Source organism: Myotis myotis, unplaced genomic scaffold (genome assembly GCF_014108235.1).
Source record: "Myotis myotis isolate mMyoMyo1 unplaced genomic scaffold, mMyoMyo1.p scaffold_m19_p_4, whole genome shotgun sequence".
In the NCBI taxonomy this organism is placed as follows: domain Eukaryota; kingdom Metazoa; phylum Chordata; class Mammalia; order Chiroptera; family Vespertilionidae; genus Myotis; species Myotis myotis.
The window spans coordinates 62639490-62645489 of NW_023416346.1; positions in this window are offsets into that span (position 1 = coordinate 62639490).

The following is a 6000-nucleotide window of genomic DNA, read 5'->3' on the forward strand; positions in this document are numbered from 1 at the left end:
CCCTCACTTTATTATCTCCTTTCTACAGTCTACCTATTTTGCTATTCTACCCGATGCTCTCAAATGAAAACAAATAACTCATCACTTGCACCCCCTTGCCATTCTTTCTATCTCCCGTTCCATTCAAGGTTTACTAAATCAGGAGAATGCTGCAGATACTGTGTATAAATTCTTCCAAGGAATATGATAAGTCCTCACATTATCTTTGTGCATCAGGTGGACCAAAATGTGGGATTGATGTTAGAACAGTGACATTGGTTCAGAGATGGTAAACAACAGTACACAAAGGGTCCCAACTAAATTAACAAATGTCAACTTAGAGAAATATTTCTGCTGAAAAACCCAGGAATCTGTCCTTAGTCCTCATCTGCTTTCCATATGTAGGGATGGCCTTACACGCTATGACACTGTGAGGCCACATTTCATATCCACCATCCCAACGTCTGGCAAAAATTAGGTAGCCAATAAATGTTTATTTAAGAAACAATGAACTAAAGGGGCATATTGATAATATGTGAAACAAATTCATAGGATCAAGAATCAAAAAAGCAATATCAACACATTATTGATGGCCTGTATAACAAATCAGATCTAAAGAATATTTGGGTACAGACATACTACGATTTGTCAAATATAACAGAGCAAGTTTGTTTTAGAATAGAAGATACCAGCCTTTATCCTCTGCCCCCTCAAAATAAATTGACATCCACAAAAGAAAATAGCCCTAGCAGCTCTCAAGAATCCAAAGAATAACTTTAGCAACACAATGGAGCAAAACATGGAGAATAACTGCACAGAAAGAATCCCAGAGATCAGCTTAGTTGAGACCTTTGGGAATAGCCAGGAACAAAAAAGGTGGAGGTTGTCAGTATAAGCCATGCGGTGGGTGTTATTATGGTCTCCAGTGACCTGCTCTGTGGAGTACTCCAGTAGCCTTTGCCACTGAAGACCTCAACCCCTGTTGTCACAGAATTCCTGCAGCTTTCACAGTGGGGGACCCCATAGTGCTCCTCAGCCTGAATACCAATAGGTTGTTCTGTTAGGATTAGCTGATGGAGCTGCACAGATACTATGACAGTAAGCTTTTCTCAGAGAAATGACCACCACACTCCACCCAGCTAGTATCCTCACAGGTGAAGGTCGTTCCCTTTAAAACCAGTCCATATAATCTGGAAAAGGTGATTGTTCCATCTGATACACAGATATCAATGCAAGATTATAAAACAAAAAATCAAGGAAGCATGATACCACCAAAACAAAACTAAACAGTAATTTTTCATCAAGTAACCCCAAATAAATGGAGCTCTATGGATTGGAAAAAAGCAAGATAATTGTTTTTAGGAAGCTCGGTGAGCTAGAAAAAACACAGATTGCTCGATGAACTCAGGAAAACTATACACTAATGAAATTAAAAGTCCAACAGAGAGATATAAACCATTAAAAAGAACCAAACATAAATTATAAAGCTGAAGAATACAATGTTGAATAAAAATGCAATGGAGAGCACAAACATTAGGCTTGATCAAGCAGAAGAAAAATTCTGCTACTTTACTTCAGGAATGAAAGAGAGGTAAAGACTTTCCCAAGCAAGCAAAAGCTGAGAAACATCATTACCAACAGACATGCCTTACAAGAAATGCTCAAAGGAGTTCCTAAAAGCATGCTAATTAGTAACAAAAATATATAAAAGTTAAAACTCAATGGTAAAATAATTACGTAGTAAAATACAGAATAATCTAGTGCTGTAATATGGCGGTGTGTTAATCACTTAAGTCTAATATAAAAGTTAAACATATTAAAAATAACTACAGTTAGCCCTAGCCGGTTTGGCCCCGTGGATAGAAGGTCAGGAGCGAGGTGGAGGGGTTTAATGGGGGGAATTAAAAGGGACGTTTGTAAGAGTTTCAACAATAAATATCATTTTTTTAAAAAGCGACTTTAGACAAACTGTCCAAAACGTTTCTTAGAGACACCGTAGGAAAAGCACCTGTTATAAAATTGAACTATCCCATTATTCATAATACCTAGAATATTTGATAACTACCATTTTAAAATATAAAATTATATTGGAAATCCCCTTTTACATATGGTAGCTTCCTCTTATCCACAGTTTTGCTTTCTGTGGTTTTAGTTACCTGTGGTCAACCACGGTCTGAAATATTAAGTGAAAACTTCCAGAGATAAACAATTCATAACTTTTAAATTAAATTCCATTCTCAGAAGAGTGGTGAAATCTCATGATGCTCTGCCCATCCTTGGACGTGAATCATCCCTTTGCCCAACATGTCCGAGCTGTATATACTACTCACCCATTAGTCACTCAGTAGCCATCTGTTATCAGATTAACTCTCGCAGTATCACAGTGCTTGTGTTGTAGTGACTCTTATTTTACTTAACCCTTTGAGTGCCAACCAATATCCTAGGAACTATGCTAAAATTGCCAAGGCATTTTTGCTGATTTTACAGCAGTTTAGGGAAAAAAATTATGAATCGCAAGTAAATGAAGTTACATATTCAAAAACTTAAGGAAACCTTTACTACATTTGTTTTCATCTTTGACATATATTGTTTGTTGATTGTATTATAAAATACTAGTAGAAAAAAAATTTGAACAAAACATATAATGTTAAAATAAAGCACTCCCGGCACTTTTGGCGAAAGACAGGAGGAGCATGATCGCGCTCCCTGGCACTGTAGGGGTTAATAATGGCCCAAAGTACAAGTGTAGTGATGCAGACAATTTGGATATGCCAAAGAGAACAGTAAAGAGCTTCTTTTATGTAAAAAGGAGAAAGTTCTCAATTAATAAGGCACTCAATCATCTCACATCATCCCAAGAAGAAGGGTGGGAGAATACAGTACAGTAAGATATTTTAGGAAGGACCACATTCACATAACTTTTTTGCAGTGTATTGTTATAATTGTTCTATTTTATTTTTAGTTGTTAATCTTTAACTGAGCCTAATTTATAAGTTGAAATTTATCATAAATATATATAAATAGAAAAAATAGTATGTATATGTCTCAGTACTATCTGTGGTTTCAAGCATCCACTGGAGATCTTGGAATGTATCTCTCACAGATAAGGGGGACTACTGTATTGGATTTAAAATACCTAAAATACCAGAAAGATGGAAAAAGAAAATATAGCATGCTTTGAATGCAAAAGTACTCAGAAAAGCATTGCAGTTTAGATTAAATAGCACATAATCTTAGACTACATTGGCAAGATTACAGCCAGACCATTGCACTTAGTTTTGAATGCCCATTGAGAAAATGCAACATATTGACAGAAGAAAAACAGGATAATTGGAAGACATGAAATCATATTATTATTATTTTTTTAATACACACCCGAGGATATTTTTGCATTGATTTTAGAGAGAGTGGAAGAGAGAGGGAAAGACAGAGAGAAACATCAATGTGAGGGAAACACCCTGAACAGGGCCCAGGCTGGGGAGGAGCCTGCAACTGAGGTACATGCCCTTGACTGGAATAGAACCCAGAACCCTTTGGTCCACAGGCCAATGCTCTATCCACTAGGCAAAACTAGCTAGGGCAAAAATCATATTATTTTAAGAAGAGGTGAGGCAACTCTAGATAATTTAAGTGGAGGAACAAGAAGACTAATGTTGGACATGATATCTAACTTCAAATACATATGTGATGCAAAGGGTAAGGTTTTCTTCTTTTTATATAGCTGAATAGTATTTAATTGTGCAAATGTAGCACAGTTTTTTAGCTACTCATCTACTGATGGACAATTGGGCTGCTTCCAAATCTTGGCTATTGTAAATAACGCTGCAGTGAACATAGGGGTACATATAGTCTTTCTGATTGGTGTTCCGGGTTTCTTTGGATAAATTTCCAGAAGTTGAATTGCTGGGTCATAAGGCAGTTCTATTAAGCTAAGTGAAATAATCCAGCCAGAGAAAGACAAATACCATATGATTTCACTCATATGTAGAATCTAATGAACAAAATGAATTAACAAGCAAAATAGAGACAGACTCATGAAAGCAGGCTGACAGCTGTCTGGGATGGGAGCTTGGGTGGGAGGGGGTTGAAGGGATTGAGGGGGGAAAAAGACCAAAAAAAAACTCATGGACACAGACAACAGTGTGATGATTGCCAGGGGAGGAGAGGGAGAAGGTGGAGGAGGGTATGGGGGGATAAATGGTGATGGGCAGAGACTTGACTTGGCTTGGTGAACCCACAGTACAGTGTACAGGTGACATATTATAGAACTATAAACTTGAAACTTGTATGATTTTGTTAACCAGTGTCATCTCAATGAATTCAATAAAAAGAAAAAATGCATATATGAAAATATTTATTACACTTATTCTAACTCCAGTGATCCAGTCTAGAATTAATAAAACTGATGGTACAAAGATGGGATGACAATATGAAAGATGATTTGGACAGTTATAACTTTAGAAATTTGAAATGGATGCTTTGGAATTATCATTAAGATTGTTTATGCAGGTTTATCATTTACCACCTTAATGTTAAGATTTATGTCATTACGGTTATTATAAAGAAAATACAGTTTTAAAAAATTCCACTGAGGGCTGAGACTCTGAATTGTTTTCTTAGGTTTGACATTAATTTTTTTTTCTTTCCACCCATTCTGGCCCTATAAGTCTGTTTCTTTCCTGATTAGTTATTTTTAATGAAGAGCTATGAACTGCAAGTTGGTATTTATTTGGAGACTGGACTCCTTGAGTTTTCCGCCATCCATAATTACCAACTGAAATATTTGTTATCAAGCAAATGATACAATATGCTACCCCTATTACTGTCAAATTCTCACAGGCTTTATTATTTTGTCTTAATGCAAAATGCAACAGCACCAGTAAATTAAAACTGTGGTTAAAAAAAAGAGTGCATTGCCTGACGTGTCTCAGTGGTTGAGCATCGACCTATGAACCGGGAGGTCATGGTTTGATTCCATGTCAGGGCACATGCCCAAGCTGTGGGCTTGATTCCCAGTATGGGGCGTGCAGGAGGCAACTGATCAATGATTCTCTCTCATCATTGATGTTTCTATCTCTCTCTCCCTTTCCCTTCCTCTCTGAAATCAATAAAAACATATTTTTTAAAAGGGGGTGCATTGCAGGCACCTTAACCGGATAGCTGCCAATCCTGAGGCAGAATAACAATAAAAAACAGTCTGAAGCATAAAGTGTATGGTTTTGCTAACCATTTGTGCAAAAATCCCTACAACGTCTATGACATCTGAGAGTATCACTCTTTTTTAACACAAATGATCATTATTTTAATCATCAGGAGTTATTTAAAATGATAATTCTATTAATTATTTAATGAATATTCATTAGATATAATTTTTAAAAATTGTTTTTTAATGTTTAACTTTTAAAAATCAGGTCAATAGAGAGTCCCATCAGTTGTATGAAACATCACTTAAGTGAAGTGACCCTATGCCTAAAGATGTCAAATAAACTTGATTGTACTTGATCCTGGATTTCACTCATCAACATTGCTTAGTTTGGATTTATATAGTTTGCAATATTAGTTGAGTATTGGAAATCAACCTCATCCCACTTTCAATCCTAAATATTTATAGTCATTTCTAATTAATGTGATGGGGTGGGAGTTAGGAAGATAGGAATAACCTCATACTCCACTATTGGCATCAAAATATCCCTGGAAATAAAGACATGAGAACTACATACCAAACGAATAAAATGTTTATTCTCCAGCTGAACTGTTCAAGAGGTGTTTTTGTCTATCCTCCACCATTTTATTCAGTGCTCATAGTTTTTTTTTTCATTATTGTTGTCTTTCCAATATTTAACCACTTAATTAGCAGCAGATCTCACTATATTTGAGCATTACTTGATTTAGATAATAATTACCACCTAATAAAATTGCTCCTAAAGCAAATTTTTCTCAAAAAAATTATCTTTTTTCATCAACCTTTATCAGAATGTAAGTAATGTGTTCCGAATTTTTTTCTGTTCCTGCCTCTAGGTG